The sequence below is a fragment of the Hemiscyllium ocellatum genome, chromosome 39 (assembly GCF_020745735.1).
Source record: "Hemiscyllium ocellatum isolate sHemOce1 chromosome 39, sHemOce1.pat.X.cur, whole genome shotgun sequence".
Classification (NCBI taxonomy): domain Eukaryota; kingdom Metazoa; phylum Chordata; class Chondrichthyes; order Orectolobiformes; family Hemiscylliidae; genus Hemiscyllium; species Hemiscyllium ocellatum.
In genome coordinates, this window is record NC_083439.1 from 12,496,996 (window position 1) to 12,516,325 (window position 19,330).

Genomic DNA, 19,330 nt, shown 5'->3' on the forward strand with positions numbered 1-19,330 from the left:
TTCACTTCAGATGTAATTCAGGCCCTGAACATCCGTGGGATTCCACTGGACATCCTGTGGGAGACTACTTGAACCATAAGGCATTGCTTAAACAATATCAGCATTCCACCAGTCTTGTTGTTAATAGTGACAAATGAGTAGAGAGACTACTGTTCGTAAAACACTTTGAGATTTTACAGAGAAATACAATAAAGTATAATTCAAATGGAAATGTTTGTTCATTAACAATAAGATCCTGACTATAGTTACATTCAAACCAAGGATTTAAATGCTAATTTTCAGTCAGATTACCAGACAGGATCTTTCTTGACAATGTACCTGTAAAGTAAAAATTAATAACTTGATCATAAACATCATAAAAAATGATCAGGTTTTGGTTTCTTGAGAAGTTTGATTTGTCACTCATTTAAATTTCTCTGATTTAAAGTTTTGCAAATCAAAATAAACCCTTAAATAGGAGGGTTCGCTCCGTTCAATTCATTTATAGAACTTGTTTTTTTGCCTGGAATCATTTTACTTTTGTTTTTTCTGTGGTGATTAATTACCAGAGTAGTATGGGAGTATCAGTGGAAAGCCTGCTTTCATTTCAATCTGCATTTATTTGGCTGCAGATCCCAATGGTGTCCTGTGGTCAAAGGTCAAGAGGTCAAATGACTCTCACTAATTTAACAAGGCTTCAAACCACTGTTTTATTGGAGGGACAAGACCGCTGGGAGACACCTCACATATTTCATTAGCTTTCTTCCCTTGCTCATTTCTATACAGCTTTTAACTGAGATTGAGACAAAGAAAGGCAGCAACTGTGAATGACAAAACAAAGGGAGTACTTTTCATTGTAGCTGCGATAACAGGAGCGGCCTACAACAGGCTGCTTGGATTAGCCTGACAAATTGGATGGGAGGAGAAGTTGAAGTTGACAGAGGCTATCCCGAGTAAGTTCCCATGGGGATGGGAGGGGGGAGGAGAAGAGTGGTGATGGTGGTGCAGAACTGAGGAGAATGATGTTCAAGTGTCCTGGGCCCTGCCCTTCAGGCTAATCCATCTGATCTTTGGCTTATGAAAAAAGCAGAAAAATAGGTCAATGGATTCTCGTGTAAAGACGTCAGTTTTGAGGCTGGTATTAAAACTCCCGAGAGCTGTACCACTTAATCCTCCAGTTAATGGGCAGAGCAGGTGGGCTTAGATCTGCGTCATCATGAATGGCCTGCCACAGTGCTTCTTAAATTGAGACAGCCTACTCAGATCATATACCCGTCCAGTTAAAACAAACCTCTGGTGTGTGAAACCATCAGACCCTCTGAAGATTTCTCTAAATTATAATCAGATTAGAAGAGATCGGTCCTCATGCTTATGGCTATTGAGAGTACACCAGATTTTTAATGACTACGTGGCACTGAATTGAATAAAGGCCTCAAATCTCACTGCGGGGGTTTGCCTCAGTCTACACAGCAAATTGTCCCACTGAGGGGAGGCTCTTTTCTTCTACTGTTCTCTGTAATTATGTCAATTTGGTGGCCAAATTGTTTGCTTGAGTGGACAGTAGGGCCGTTCAGATGGGCTCAGGCATAGGCCTTGCTTTGAAAAGCACACCTCCTTTATTCATGTGCTAATTCAGTAAGAAAACATTAGCGCAGACTGCTGAGACAAGAGGAGCCAAGTACAGCAAGCGCGACCCAGAGAAGAAGCCTCCGAATGCCATTCAACTGACAAAAACGAACACCGATAGCCATTATAGAATTCCTCACAGTACAGTATGGAATTTTATTAAATGCACAATATTTAATTGACCAGCTCAGAATATCAGATCAAGTAAGCACAAATATGGTCCAGTCTCCCATCTGCTGGCAATATCCTAAGTGACTGTACACATTCAGCACAGCACCACCTCTGGATTCTGTTCCTCATAAACCCGAGGGTAAGTTATGCACGATCTAATCTACTTCAATGTCACACTTGACATTTGTGCACAACATGGAAGATAACAAACTGAAAAGTTGCCCACACTTGGGCAGAGGCTGGAGGAGGCACTTATATTCAGTCTCAGCTTTGCACTCATGTTTCATGGGATGTGGAACGACTGGGAAAACTGCATTTATTGCTTATCATTACCTGAAGAGGGGATTTTGTCCTGAACCAGAAGTAGCAATTACAATTAAGTGGCTTGCTACTACGTAGACCATTAAGTGTCAATTACATAGTCAGAGACATGCAAGACCTAACCCAGGGAGACTGGTGGACAGGTTCCCTTTCATGCATATGTTGTCTTTTTACAACAATCCAGCAGGTTTTATTGCTAATCACCAGGTTACTAGATTTTTAAAATTTAATTTCACTACTTGCTAGGTGGACTTTGAACGCATAACCTCTGAACTAAACAAAGGTAAAGGAAGAAGAGATATGTCGACAGGGTGAGGTGAAGTAAATCAAGCAGGAGCTACATATGATGCATAAGCTTTAGCATAGACTGGAGTTGTGGACAATGCAGAAGGATGTTGCAGGTTGCAGAGGGACATAGGTAAGCTGCAGAGCCGAGCTGACAGGTGACAAATGGAGTTTAATGCAGAAAGGAGTAACAGGAATACAAAATACTGGGCGAACGGTAAGATTCTTAGTAGTGTGGATGAGCAGAGAGATCGCAGTGTCCATGTACATAGATCCTTGAAAGTTGCCACCCATGTTGATAGGGTTGTTAAGAAGGCATATGGTGCGATAGCTTTTATTGGTAGAGGAATTGAGTTTTGGAGCCATGAGGTCGTGTTGCAGCTGTACAAAACTCTGATGTGCCGCACTTGGAGTATTGCCATACAGTTCTGCTCACCATGTTATAGGAAGGATGTGGAAGCATCAGAATGGGTGCGAAGAAGATGTATGAGGATGTTGCCTGGTATGGAGGGAAGGTCTTTTGAGGAAAGGCTGAGGGATTTGAGGCTGTTTTCATTAGAGAGAAGAAGGTTGAGAGGCGACTTAATAGAGATATACAAGATGATCTGAGGATTAGATAGGGTGGACAGTGAAAGCCTTTTTCCTCAGATGTTGATGGCTAGCACAGACACAGCTTTAAATTGAGGGGTGATGGATACAGGACAGATATCAGAGGTAGTTTCTTTACTCAGAGAGTAGTAAGATTGTGGAACGCCCTGCCTGCAATAGTAGTAGACTTGTCTACTTTAAGGACATTCAAATGGTCATTGGATAAATATATGGATGATAATGGAATAGTGTAGGTTAGATGGGCTTCAGATTGGCTTCATGGGTTGGCACAACATTGAGGGCCGAAGGGCCTATACTGCACAGTAATGTTCTATGATCTATGTTCTATGTTCTAGACTAGTAGTCAACTGGTTTATTTCTTTGTTGTAAATTCTATCAGGTCTCAATATGACAGTCACTTTAGAACAGTAAAGTGATTGATATTTAAATGGATAGTCATGCAATCCAGTGTAAAGCTATTCACTTTAGATGTCTGTCTTTTAAAGAGGTCACTTTTAACTGTCGAAAGCTCTCCAAATGTAAAATTAGGTGCTCAGCTGGGCTCAATTAAAATGACCACCTCATATTTATATATAACATAAAGGTTATGACATGCAAAAAAAAGTCATTCAGTCTAACCTGCATATAATGGATTTAACTTAAAATTCAGATCCTGCTGAAAAAAGTTGTTCATGCATGTAAGGTAAGAGCTCCACTTTGAAACCATATGAAGTTGGCAGTGCAACTCAAATCTTCTAGCTCTTTATAATTGTAAATAGGTAGACTGTTTTAAATTGGTATCTGGATACCCGCTGTGTTCATTCTGGAATGCCATGAGATGCTGCAACGTGTTCTTGTGTACGTTCAAATAAACTGAGAGACAAATAGATTGGAAATAACTGTTAGAGGTACTGGATAAATGTTCATCCGTGCCTTAGCCATTTTGACACAGGATTTAATGTTGCATTGAAAGGAATTTGATACCAGTGGCTGAAATGCTTTTGCAGTAACATCATATATAGTCATTTCCAAGTTAGTGCAATTTACTGATGCTGCTGCAAAATAAATGGTATTCCAAAGAGCAGGGAAATAGGGGAAAATATCTCACTGAGATTTGGAACAAATAGATGTATTGCAAATGCAAACACGAAGGTTTCCTCCAGTTGGTTTATAAGTGAAACTGTGAGGCAGTTTCACAACGAGCTAGCTGGGTGCTGTCACGGAAATTCTCAATAGCTGCAATTTTATAAAACCAGATACACGATTTCTGTTGGAAATACTGCCCAAGGGAAATCTTCAGGGATATATGTAACAAGATGTTACATTTAACAATCAGATGACAACTTCACAAAAATCATTCCCACTGTTGTAGCATGACTGGTAAAATAGACAAAATGAAAGGATAAATAGACGAAGTCTTTCTGGATGTAGGTTTGCTCGCTGAGCTTTTTTCTCTGGGGTGGGGGAGTCCAGAACTAGAGAGCATAGGTTTAGTGTGAGAGGAGAAAGATCTAAAAGGGACCTACGTGGCAACTTTTTTCACGCAGGGTGTGGTGTGTGTATGAAGTGAGCTGCCAGAGGAAGTGGTGGAGGCTGGTATAACTGCAGCATCTGGATGGGTATATGGATAGGAAGGGTTTAGAAGGATAGGTGTTGAGAGCTGACCAGTAAGACTAGATTAGGTTAGGATATCTGGTCGGCATGGACGAGTTGGGCCGAAGGGTCTGTTTCTATGCTGTACATCTCTATGACTCTATGGTGCCCAGAAATCATTCTGCCACTTTTACCTGTGCCAGTGACCAGAGGGAAACTTTGCACTTACGAATGAAAGCGTAAACTGGGAATGGTGTATAAATAGGAGTCAGTTTGGCATTGCTGTGTTTACATTATCACATTAAGTTACAATTACCCCAAGGAATTGATCCTCTTTTTTCACATTATCAGTATTACACCTGCTAGCTCATAGAATTACTCGCTAACAGATAAGTGCTAAAAGATAAAGGGGATTAGAGATATGGAAACCTGATAGGAACATAAGATAAGGAGTATGACTTGTGAGGAAGACAAAAAATCAACATGGGCTGGTTTGGACATGTCATTGATTTCTGTGTTGTAATTTTTATGTATGTAATTCAATGTAGTTCAATGTTCCATCAAGCAGTTCCATGTTAGATGTAGCACAGACTGGAAATGGAACGAACTCTGTTCCCATGCCCGCATCAATCTCCTAAGCCAAGCCAATATGGAATGGTCTAGATATGAGCTAACACCAGCCTGCAATATTCCTCAGTCCAAACCTCATCAGAATAGAATCACACCCATCCTCCACTGCAAACCTATGGGCCTTTTTCCTATTATCATATTAACAGTTCAATGACTTTATTGACTGAAATTGGTAGTGCATGTTAAATTATGGATGTTTCTTCTGCTGCACACATAGAGTAGGAATCCTGTCCCTAATTAATGCCACTGAGGATGCTTACAGACAACATGAAATATTCTTACACAGTTTTGTTGGGCAAAATTGACCTTGGTCCTCAAATTAATGAGATGCCTGATCTGCCTCTAGTTTGAGGAGCATGTGCTATAACACATCTGGGGACAAATTAAAAATAACTTATAATGATGGACTGATCCAGTACATAATGTGTTATAACTCATTTTTCAATAAAAGTCCACTATAACATGTCATGATATAACGCTCCATGAGATAATTTAGTATTTTAACCTGCTGAGTACAAAATACTTTTGGGTAATTTTAACACAGTTGCTGGTGGGAATGGCCCATAGTTAGAGATGTCAATCATTAGCATGCTGCAGCCTTCACAAATTAAAGATACATATTTAGGGAACTGGTGTCACTGATGGAATTGGATAAATGGTCAATGTGATTTGTTTTAAAGTACTCTGCGCTCTATTCATCAGTTAAATTCTCAATAAAGTTGTGCACAGACTCAAAAAAAAAGAATTTGAGTTTCTCCAAAGTATTTAAAGGATTCTGTGTAAACTATTCATTGGCATCCCTGTAGGTTCTCATGATTGTTTTACAAATAATAAACAGAATGGAAACTTGACATTTGAAGGCCCTATTGAACAAGCTACAGTAGGTGCATACATCATTTTAGTTAATGTTCAATGATGAAAATTGTAGCTGTTGGCATGGCATTGCCAAGTTAACTTCATCTTCTGTGTTAGCAAGGATTAAGGCAGCCAGCACTGGACTGAACGTGTTCTGTTAAATCGTCTCATGTCTGGTATCATACATGACTTCCCTTTGTTGGAGCTCGAGATTTATAAAGAGTTACAATTGCCTTCTGATTGACTTCAATGAACTGAACTGGACTCACCGCATAAACACAGTGGTTGCAAGAGCTAGCCAGAGGCTAGGAGTACGGTAGCGAGTAACTCACTTCCGCACACTCCAAAGCTTGTCCATCATCTACAAAGCACAAATCAGAAGTGTCATGGCATACTTCCACTTGCCTGGATGGGTGCAGCTCCAAGAATACTCAAGAAGCTTGACATCAGCCAGGACAAAGCAGCCTGCTTGATTAACACCATATCCACTCCCTCAACCACAAATACTCAGCAACAGCAGTGTATACTATCTACAAGATAAACTGTAAGAATTCACCAAAGATCGGTAGCGCAGTGGTTAGCACTGCTGCCTCATAGCACCAGGATCCCAGGCTCGATTCCAGCCTCAGGTGACTGTGTGAAGTTTGCACATTCTCCCCGTGTCTGTGTGAGTTTCCTCTGGGTGCTCTGGTTTCCTCCCACAGTCCAAAGATGTGCAGCTCAGGTGAATTGGCCAGGCTACATTGCCCATAGTGATAGGTGGGAAATGGGTCTGGGTGGTTACTCTTCGGAGAGTTGGTGTGGACTTGTTGGGCTGAAGGGCCTGTTTCCACACTGTAGGGAATCTAATCTAATCCTGACAAAGCACTTTCCAAATCTATAACTACCTCCATCTGGATAGACAAAAGAACACATGGGAATATCATCACTAGTAAGTTCCCACGCTAGCCACTCACCATCCTGTCTTGAAAATATATTGCCATTCCTTCATTGTTGTTGGTTCAAAATCCTGGAATTCCCTCCCTAAGGACATCGTTGATCAACGTACAACATGTGGACTGTAGTGGTTCAAGAAAGCAGCTCACCACCACCTTCTCAAGGGAAACTAGCAATGGGCAATAAATGATGCCCATGCCCCACAAATGAATATTAAAAACATTTCAACAGGTACCAGGTGTCGGTGAGCATGGAATTCTCAAGAAAGTACAATGAATGGTGCTTGAGTTGTTTCTCAGGTATTCCTGAGTCATATTCTTAAAGATATGATTTACAATGAGGAGAACAGGTGCAGACTTCCAAGCTTTCAAGAGTTTACAAGGATTAGACTATGATTGGGAGAAAGAAAGACTTGTGTTTATTTCATGTCCAAAACACTTTGTAGGCAATGATGTACTTTTTGGACTGTAATCCCTGTTGAAATGTAAGAATTGTGAGAGCCAGGTTGTGTGCAGGAAGATCCTATGATCAACAACATGATCACAAATATATAGTGTGTTTTTGTTTGTGATAAATCTTTTCCCAGTGTAACAGGGACAACTCCTTTTCCTTTCTCAGAAGTAGTGACATGGGATCCGTTATGTCCTCCTGAGAGGACAGGTGCACTCTTGGTTTGACACCACATCCAAAATGAAGCATCTTTGAGTATCCAGTATTCTCTCAATATTGTTCTGAAATGTGGTCCAGACTGAAGTTATCTGTACATGAGGTTACCAAGGATTAAAGAATTGCATCCCAACTCTACTCAGATCCCTGGGAGAAAGTGAGGACTGCAGGTGCTGGAGAGTCAGAGTCAAAAACTGTGGCACTGGAAAAGCACACCATGTCAGGCAGCACCTGAAGAGCAGGAGAGTTGAAGTTTCAGGCATAACCCCTTCATCAGGAATGTTGGGGAGGGGGAAAGGGGCTGAGAGATAAATAGGAGGGTGGAGATGGGGCTGGGGGAGCAAGGTAGCTGGGAAGGTGATAGGTGCATGCAGCTGGAGGAGTGATTGTGATAGGTCAGTGGGAAGGGTGGAACAGATAGATGGGAAGGAAGATTGAGAGGTAGGATAGTCAATCGAGTTGGAGGGTTGGATCTGGGATGAGTTGCGAGAAGGGGAGATTTGGAAAATAGTGAAGTCAATGTTGATGCTGTGTGGTTGAAGGGTTCCGAGGTGGAAGATGAGGCATTCTTCCTCCAGGCATCGAGTGGCTAGAGTTTGGCAGTGAAGGCCCAGGACTTGCATGGTGGAACGGGAAGGGGATTTGAAGTGGTTGTCCATAGGGCGGCGGGGTTGTTTGTTGCAAGTGTCCTGGAGATGTTCCCTGAAATGTTCTGTAAGTTGGTGTCCTGTCTCCCCAATATAGAAGCGACCACATCGAAAATAACAGACACAGTAGATGAGATTAGTGGATGTGCAGGAAAATCTCTGTCAGATGTGGAAGGATCCTTTGGGGCCTTGGATGGAAGTGAGGGGGAGGTGTGGGTACAGGTTTTACACCTCTTGAAGCAGCAAGGGAAGGTGCTGAGAGTGAAGGGTGGGTTATGGGGAATGTGGACCTAATGAGAGAGTCACGGAGGGAATGGTCTCTGTGGAACACAGATAGGGGTGAGGAGGGAATTGCATCTCTTTTGGTGGGGTGTGATTGTAGGTGGTGGAAATGGCAGTGGATAATGTGCTGTATCCGGAGATTAATGGAGTGGAAGGTGAGTACTGGTGGGGGTTGGGGGGGGGAAGGGGTGGGGTTCAAGGGCAAAGGTGCGGGAAATGGAGGAGAAGCATTGGAGGGCATTGTTGACCACATGGGAGGGGAAATTGCAGTCCCTGAAATTGGAGGCCATCTGGGATGTCCTGGAGTAGAATTGCTTCTCCTGGGACCAGATACAGCCAAGGTGGAAGAATTGAGAATAAAGGATCATGTTTTTACAGGAGACAGAGTGGAAGGAGGTGTAGTCCAGGTAGCTGTGGAAGTCGGTGGGTTTGAAGTAGATGTCCGTGTTGAGTTGGTCGCCGGAGTTGGAGACGGAGAGGTCCAGGAAGGCAAGAGAGGTGTTTGAGATGGTCCAGGTGAACTAAAGGTCAGGGTGGAATGTGTTAGTGAAGTTTTTGAACTGTTCAACCTCCTCATCTACTGTGTCTATTGCTCCACCCCATCCTCCTATTTATCTCTCTGACCCTTCATCTCCTTCCTACAGCCACCTCCCCCACCCCCCAACCCCACCCCCACCCCCACCCCACACACACATTCGTGATGAAGGGCTTATGCCCAAAACACCGACTCTCCTGCTCCTCGGATGCTATCTGACCTGCTGCGCTTTTTCAGAGCCATAGTTTTCAACTCTGAACACTGGCTAACCACATGGACTGTCAGCCCGAAGCTGGGATCATGCTGTGTACTCTCTCCCTCAAATGTGTGAGCAGCAAATAGGACCTGAAGACATGAGTATAATGAACAAAACAGACAAGTTTAATGAAAATGACTTACACATCTAGAAGTTGTATGAATGCAAACGTGGTTAAGGATATAACAGACAAGAGTACCTGTATGTGGAATTTGTCAAAATCATGATTAGCTTTGATGTTACACTTTGATTTGTGGCTTGATGTGTTAGTCCTTTTGTTCGCTTAGAAGGTATGAACTCTATACAGCACTTTTTGTTTTTACACTATGCTTCCAGCAAACGTTATTTTTCATTTTTATTATATTTAAGATTTCATCAGCTTTCAGCAGCATTCAGGACCAAGTACTGACTGAAAAAAAACAGCTAGCTGGCTTCTGTGCCCAGCTCTGACCAGTAATATATCAATGTACCCAGCCCACCTCCCCAGAGACCCATAGCAGGTTAAATCTCAGTGCAAAGCCTTCAATCAAAGGTCAGTTTTTTTACACTCTCACTTATTTGTCGCAAGTGCTGTTTGTTGTTTGCCTCCCCCACAAACAATCCCTTACTCCCCCATCCTTGTTCCTCTTCAATAGACTCACTGAATATTCATTGGAACCTTTTAAAGAGAGCAGACGCTTGTTAATGTGGGGACACAAGGATTTTGCCTTTAGGTCATGGGGGGTCAGTAGGCCAGGACCCTCCAGGGACCTTGAATAATAGAGTGAGACTCTCCAAGAGTATATAGAGTTGTTAGACATTGATGTGATTGAATCTGAATGGTTGTAAAGGAGTTCCCCTGCAGTAACCTATCCAATTATAATCCCATGGGTATATGTTCAAACGTTGAGCCCATATTTGAATTACATACTCCTGTTTAATGCAGGATAATTATTTACTCAATAGTGTCCACAGGAGGGACCTCTAGTGGCTGACACTTCTCTAAGCATCTTATCACACAATTTGTTACAGAACACGTCAGGCTTTTTTGGGATTTGTGGTGGAGGGGTAGTGTTCCCACCTTTGGGCTAGAAGGCACATGTTCCACCTGCTCTGGAAGCCTGTAATGTCATGTCTAAACTTACTACCAAAGTGGATAACTTAATTTATCCAGATTTTACTTCATCTGCCATGCATTTGTCCCCTCCTTTGATCCTTGTTCTGTTATGATGACTGAGCCAGTAAAACTTGTACCATTGAATTTGAATCAATTTGAATTTGTTTATTAGGACATTGGAGGGGTAATTCATTTTTCTTCCAAGGGTAATCTGTTTTCCTGTGGAACGACATGCTGCCTCGAAGATTCCCAAAGCCTTCTCTATGTGCAGGTTGCATCACTGGCAAGAGACAATTTGCAGAGATAAACAGATCATTTCGCTCAGTTGGCTGGACAGCTGGTTTGCAATGCAGTATGATGGCAAAAGTGTTGGGTTCACTTCCCACATCACCTGAGTTACCACGAAGGATTCCCCTTCTCAACCTCTCCCTTTGCTTGTGGTGTGGTCACCCTCAGGCTAATCCACCACTAGTCATTCAGTGGGTTGACCAGAATTTGCTGTCTATCCTTAATTGAGATTGAGAATGTGGTGGTCAGTCACTGTATATCATGGGATATTGGTACATCTGCAATGTCGTTAGTGTGTAATTTGGTAAAGTGACAGTGAAGGGAGTATAGCATATTTTCAAGACAGGCTAGTATGTCATTTGGATATGAACTTGAAGGTGATGGTGTTCTGGTACACATTGTTCTTTGAGATTTTAGGGGTCACTGTTCCTGGTGATGCTATTGAAGTAACCTTGATGAGTTGGGACAGTGCATTTGAAACATTTTCCTCTTCTGTCATCAAGTCATTCTAGCAGCACCAACATTGCATGATATGACCTCTCAAGGTAAAACAAGTAAGGCTAGGAGCACCCATAGAAATAAGAACAGGAGTAGGCCATTCACACTCTAAAGCCTATCCTGTCCTTCAGCAACGTCATGACTGATCTGCATCAGGGTTGAAAATGTGTTGCTGGAAAGGCGCAGCAGGTCAGGCAGCATCCAAGGAGCAGGAGAATCGACGTTTCGGGCATGAGCCCTTCTTCCTTTCCAGCAACACATTTTCACCTCTGATCTCCAGCATCCGCAGTCCTCACTTTCTCCTGATCTGCATCAGGCCTCAATTTCTCTTTAACACCAGCTCCTCATAGCCCCTGGCCAACATTCCCTCGAACTTCATTTCCTTGGGCACAGAACTCAGAGGTTGGTGTGGGGCAACAATTTCTGGAACTGATGTCAATGCTGTCATCCATGTTGATGTTCCGTATTTGGAATATTGGAATAGCTTTGCATTTGTGGAGTTTGGAGGGAATGTAGCTCTCAATAACCCAAAGTTACAAACAATCTATCTCATCTTTAAATACTTTGAGTGATCTAACCTCCTCAACTCTCTGGGGTAGAGAATACCAGGCAGCCACTGCCTCTAGGAGATGAAATTCTTTCGCATCTGAGTGTCTCTTTATCAATAAATATATCCCACTTTTTAAGTTTACTGATTAACCCCCCCCCCCGAGTGAAAATATCTTTTCAATATCTACCTTGTCAAGCACCCCTCACAGTGTCCTTATGCTTCAATAAGATCACTTCTTTTAAACCTGATGAATAAAGGCCTAAGCTGTTTAGCTATTCTTGATTAGTTAACCCCTTAATACCAGGAATCAGCAGAGCCATTTTCTTTTGAACTACCTCCAATGCAAGTGTATCCCTTTTTATCAAAAATCATATAACTTTTCAGTGTTATTTGCAGTAAGGTTGTAAGAATCTCAGCCTTGTTATTACTCATGTCCATCGATTCATAGAGCTGTACAACATGGAAACAGACCCTTCAGTCCAACTTGTCCATGCCGAAGAAATATCCTAAACTAATCCAGTCCCATTTGCCAGCATTTGGCCCATATCCCTCTAAACCCTTCCTGCTCATATACCTATCCAGATGCTTTTTAAATGTTGTAATTGTACCAGCTTCCATACTTTCTCTGGCATTTGATACTTATGCCACCCTTTGTGTGAAAAAGTTGCCCCTTAGATACCTTTTAAATCCTTCTCTTCTTAACATAAACCTACGCCCTCTAGTTTTAGACTCCCCTACCCTAGGAAAAAGATCTTGGCTATGTACCCTATCCATGTCCCTCAAGTTTACAAACTTCTAGTTTCTGTGTCAGGGATAGCATGACATGGAATCTGCTCTAGATTATATGGAGCAGGCGTCCCTCCTATGAGTTATGGAAAGAGGCTGCATTGCATGGGATTACTTACATTAGAGCATAGGAGGTTGAGAGGTGACTTCGTGGAAGTTTATAAAATTATGAGGGTTATGGATAGGGTGAATGGCAGATGTTTTTTTTCCTTAGGGCAGGAGATTTCATGACTGGGGGCATATTTTTAAGGTAAGAGGAGAAAGATTCAAAAAAGACACAGAGAGAATGGTTCATGTGTGGAATGAACTGCCAGAGGAAGTGGTGGATGCAATTTCAGTTACAACATTTGAAAGACATTTGGATAAGTACATGAATTTTAAAAAATGTTTGGAGGTTAGTGGGCCAAGTGCACTCAGGTATGACTAGATTAGTTTGGCATTATGGTTGGCATGGACTGGTTGGACCAAAGGGTCTGCTTCCATGCTGTATGACTATGACTCTAAATTACAACATTTGCTGCATATATTCAGTGCCAGGGATTGTGTTGTGCACTTGCTTATCTACTGTACTGCTGTGGATGAGCTGAATTTTGACAGAATCCTTTGTCCAGCATATCCAGAAATGAGTTTAGATCTTTGTGGCTATGTTACCCTCTATTGCTGGGTAGTGGATTTCAGATTGCTACAGCTTTTCTGCTTAACCCAGGTGTTGTTGGGACTTAAGGGTTTGAGTTATACGAAAGGGCTGGATAGGCTAGGACTTCCATCACTGGAGTGTGGGAATTTGAGGAGTGACCTTATAAAAGTTTATAAAATTATGAGGAGCATAGATAAGGTGAATAGCAAAGGGCTTTTCCCTAGGGTGGGGGAATTCAAAACTAGGGAACATATTTTTCAGGTGAGAGGAGGAAAACTTAAAAGGGACATGAGGGGCAATATTTTCACGTAGAGGGTGGTTTTATGTAAAATGAATTGCCAGAGGAAGTGGTAGATGCAAGTACAGATAAAACATTTAAAAGATATTTGGATAGGTGCATGAATAGGAAAGTTTTAGAGGGATATGGGCCAAATACAGGCAAATGGGATTAGTTTAGTTTGGGAAACTTGGACGAGTTGGACTGAAGAGTCTGTTTCCGTGCTGTTGAAAAGCCAAACGAAAAGTCACCGGATTTGAAATGTAAACTTTGCTTCCTTCCCACAGATGCTACCAGGCCTGCTAAACTTTCGACCAATTTCTGTTTTTGTCTTTTCTTGCACTTGGAGAATGTCTGTCCCAATCAAATAATTCAGTCGCAAGGTTTTACAAGTTTAAAATTAAAAATGGTTCATTATTCACACATGTTTTACAGTGAGTGAATTCAACATCTCACACACACACACTAACATCTATAGACTAGATTTCCTAAAATGCTATTGTGGCTTCAAGTTGAAGTGGAGACCTTGTAGCACTAAAGGTTCTTACAGGACTGTGAGGATTGTTCTGGGCAAATATCGAGGAAGTTGGTTTCATGTGAACTCTAAACTGGAACAGGTTACGTACTTTAGCTGCCTGACAGCACACAGTTCATTTTTGAGTCTGGCTGAAGTGATGGTCTTTAATAGCTTTGCTGGTCTAATCAGCTAGCTGATCTTTTAAACTGACGAAGCAAATATGTTTCCATAATGATTCTTCATAAGCATGAAGCCTTTCCTAACTAAGGAGTGGTGTTCATACTGACTCCACGTTCTGTCTTGTGAGTTCACAGTTTGAGGGTTTGAAATGGACAGTTTCTTTGCTTGAGAATGACTCTTCCAAATCAGGTCAGGACCTTTGATTAGTTTCAGGGAAAAGCATCATTCGTCTGGAATGTTCTTTTGTTCTCAATTGAGACAGGGGAATGATTCCAATCCAGAAAAGAAATCAACTTGTCTTGTTAACTATCTTTTGTGGCCATTTTTAAAATGTAAGATAACTTTGAATTTCAAAACAGAACATATTGGCAGTGGACATACAAATAGAAAATCCCTGTTAAAAAGTATGGCGCTGGAAATGCACAGCAAGTCAGGCAGCATCTGAGGAGCAGGAGAATCAACATGTTGGGCATAAGCCCTTCATCAGGAATGATGAACATCACTGATGAACATTCCTGATAAAGGGCTTATGCCTGGAACATCAATTCTCCTTCTCCTCAGATCCTGTCTGACCTGCTGCGTTTTTCCAGCCCTACACTTTTCGACTCTGATCTCCAACATCTGCAGTCCTCACTTTCTCCAAGTCAATGTTAAAGCAAGCAGTGATGTAGAATCATAGAATCCCTACAGTGTGGAAACAGGCCCTTCAGGCCAATAAGTCCATACTGACCCTCTGAAAAGTAACCCATCCTGACCGTATTATCTTATACTTACTCCTGATTAATACTACACATTAACTTACACATCCCTGAACACTTTGGGCAATTCAGCATGGCCAATTCACATAACCTGCACAGTGGAGTAAACCCACACAGACATGGGGAGAATGTGCAAACTCCACACAGACAGTCACCCTGCGGCTGGAATCAAATCCAGGTTTCTGGCGCTGTGGGGCAGCAGTGCTAACCACTGAGCCACCATGCCACCCCTAAGCCACTGTGCTGGCCTGTGTTTCACATCTAAATAGCACATTGACACCCACTGGCTCACACTTGAATGAGAATGATCTCTTGAAGGAATTGCTTTTTAACTTCAAAAGTAATACCTTATTCATAAAATATCTTTGTATGCATGCATAGTCCCTGAAGCAGTTCAGTTCTGTACAGTAGCATATGAAGAAACAAACATTGGAGTTTGACTGTATCCAGCTAAACAAACCAAATGCATTTCCTACTTGTACAACATTATGTTTACATATATTTAAGGCACTGAGGGGTCCAATAACTGAATAGACCCCCTTTACCTTCAGCTGGAAGACTTTAGACACTGGTCTTTCCCCAATTCCCACCCCCCACCCCCTCCTTGGTGGCAGCTGCTCCAAGACCCTACATCCCTCAGCATGTAGTCCTGGAACTTGGAATATGCCAAGCTACAACACTCAATTGGGGTCAACTCCTTCCCTCTGGAAGACCAACAAGTTTCGGGCAGACCAAAGAGTGTCTTTCAATGAGTTGATTGTCCTTCAGGCGGAGTTGATGTTTATCTTGGGCAACAGACCATAGAACACAGTCTCTGAGCTGCTCAGGATGAACCTCGACAAAAGCCAATGCATCTTTCTCCAAACTCCCTTTGCAAAGGCACATCTCCATATTCATTAAACTCTACTTCTGCACTGACATCATCACCTCAAATAATTGTACATTGCATACACCTACCTACCATCAGTTAGAAATAACAAACTCATTGAGGCAATATTTAACACATTGGAGCTTTAACACTTTACTTGAGCAATAATTACACAAGTTAATGCCTTTGCCTTATTCTATGTATTATTTCAAATTCTAAACCTCTTTATTTATATCTTTTCCATTAACATTATAATTGATCATGTCCTGTTTTCAACATGAGTTCCAGATATTCTGGAATAGGATATTCTATCCTACTCCTATCAGACCAACAAGTCCATATGACCCTCCAAAGAGTAACCCACAAAGATCCATTTCCCTCTGACTAATGCACCTAATACTATGGGCAATGTAGACTGTAGGAGGGAACCAGAGCACCTAGAGGCAACTCACGCAGACACAGGGAGAATGTGCAAACTCCACACAGACAGCCACCCAAAGCTGGAATCGAACCTGGGATGCTGGTGCTATGAGGCAGCAGTGCTAACCACTGAGCCACCACATCACTGAGTTGGCAACATGAGTCATTGGACAAAAACATTTTCTCAGGTTCTTTCTCATTTGATGTTGCTTAGGCCTGCAGAGTTTCTTCAGCAGTTTATTTCAGATTTCCATTGTTCACAGTAATTTGCCTTTATCTTATGCTCTCACTGTGTTGAATTCAATGTCTCACCATCTCTGATGTGAAATGCATGTTTTCTCAGCAATAGAATTCCTTATCTCCTTTCCTCCTACAAATAACAATTGCATAAATCCCAAATTTGTTGCTTAAATTCTCTGGTTAACCTTATCTTTCTTCCCATCCTTTCAGACTTGTTTAGGTTCCTACCTTTCTGGGTCTTAGCCCAACCATTAGAATTCTGAAAGTAGTCCGTTTTGGAGTGACAATTTAAGGATATGTCACCCTATGCCTGGGATAGATAAACTCCTAACAATTTTCTTTCCACTGTAATAATAAAAGTTCCATCCTCTATGTGGTGCTATTTAAAATTGACATTGTTGGATTATCTTGATCAAATTGACATTTGCAGCCATATTGAAACCAGTAGTGAGTATCTCTCAATGGCCAGATTTGTAAATATACTGCTAGACTCCAACCTACATGGATCAGAAAACCTCAAAATTGAGTCTGGTCTGTGCAGAGCTAGGTCTATCGCATTCAGGTAACATTTTGGATGCTACAATTAGCCTTAGTACCAACAGTACTTATGGGCAGCACAGTGGCACAGTGGTTAGCACTGCTGCCTCACAGCGCCCGAGACCCGGGTTCAATTCCCGACTCAGGCGACTGACTGTGTGGAGTTTGCATGTTCGCCCCGTGTCTGCGTGGCTTTCCTCCGAGTGCTCCGGTTTCCTCCCACAGTCACAAAGATGTGCGGGTCAGGTGAATTGGCCATGCTGAATTGCCCGTAGTGTTAGGTAGGGGTAAATGTAAGGGTATGGGTGGGTGGCGGGTCGGTGTGGACTTGTTGGGCCGAAGGGCCTGTTTCCACACTGTAAGTCTAACCTAAAAAAAAGTACAGTCGGCCTGAGATTCTGATATCTACACAGTAACTGCTCTTGGAACCAATGTGTAAAAGAATGTTGAGCAGGATGGACATTATAAAACCAAACAGACTTCCCTTAACTTCACCACATTTTCTAATAACTTATATCTGTGTGGCACCTTTTAACACAAAGACTGCGCTTCACAGATGTGGAATGAATAATGAGTACTAAACCACAAAGGGAAAGACCAAGTCTACTTGGACAAAGACATGCATTTTAGGGAGGATCTTAAAGGGGGAGAGAGTTAATGGGTTCAGAGCATGAACTCTGGTGTCTGGAAACCAGGCAGCTGCAGGCTGTCAATGGTGGAGTGACAGGAGGAGGAATGTACCTGAGCATTGAGGAATGGAAATTTTTTTGGGGTGGGGTTGAACTGAAAGACTGGAGAGATTCTTGAAATAGGGAGATTGCACAAGAAAGTCTGAGAGGCTTTGCGGGATTAGAGAAAGTTGTTGGGCAATCAGAGATGAATGGCATCAGCTATTGTTGAATGACCAAAGATTAGCGTGTAGTTGAGGGAGAGGAGAGAACCAAAACTGGATGCTTGGGAGGTGATGGCCTTATGGTGTTATCCAGAGATTTGGGTAATCTCACCTTAGCAGCTGGTAGATTTTGAATTCAATTAAAAAGATATTCTGGAAATAAGAGTCCAAGGATGACCATGAAACCATTCCTGATGGTTGAAAAAAATCCATCTGGTTTATTAATGTCCTTTAAGGAAAGAAACTGTCATCCTTAACTGATCTGGCCTACATGTGACTCCAGACCCACTGCAATGTGGTTGACTCCTAACTTTCCTCTGGGCAATTAGGGACGGTCAATAAATGCTGGCCTAGATAGTGATGCCCTCATCTCGTGAATGAATTTTTAAAAATGCAATAGCACTGAAAGGAAAATATGAACATACATACTATTATGAAAGTTCATAATATACTTATTATTTTAATAATAGGGTTCTAAAGTTGAGGAGAAGGTGATTTCAGTGCAGCTCTGTGGAAACCTGTTTTTGAGGTCAGGAAATTATTTGAGCATTGAGTTCAGTTAAATGACCATTAACCATCAGAGGCGATAATTGCCAAGGTGTTTGCTGACTTCAGTTTTATGGCCAACAAAGAGAGAGGGACCCAAAGCAGGTTTGTTTGGAGTACAAAAGTCCACAACAGCATAGATGTCATTAACAGCAGTCACCAAACAGTCAGGGCTGGCTGTTTTGAGTTGCTAGAAGTCAATGGGAAGAAAGGTCCAGATGCAGAAAGTATCAGAGAAGATGACAAACGCTCAGGCTGATGAAGACATGAGTTGAGGAAACCCATTTTAAGAAATAAGTGATCTAAATTAGTAGTTATTTTTAAAGGTCTTGAGGAGAATGACTAACTGAAGAAATTAACAATAAATAAATGCACAGAAATTTGCAGAGAGAAAACCAATTGCAGTCATATCAGATGAGCAAGAATCTTGAAAGGGTAACAGAGATGATTGGTCGGTGAATTTTGAGTGACTATAAGGTTATTGTTGAGGTGATAGAGTTGGATCTTTTTTTCTGATGCTTTTAATTGTTCCAATAGTTCTTGCATATTGTGGGTATACTTACAGAACTTGGATAGTGGCAGTTCAAAAAAACCAGCTCACGAGCGCATGACAAAGGCAACCAGGGTTGAGCAATAAATATTGGCCTAGCCAGTAATTCCCAGATCCCATGAGTGAAAAAAAAATTGCCTTTCGTATGATAAACCTTCATGTTCTTTTGTGAAAGGGATTTTGGCAACCTCATGTGAGTATGTTCAGTGACCATTGTAAGCAAAATGGAAAACAAAACTAATTGTTTATAAATTTACTTTGGGGTCTGACCGCTCCAGTATAATCATTAATTAGGCTTGTAACAATATGAACATCTGAAT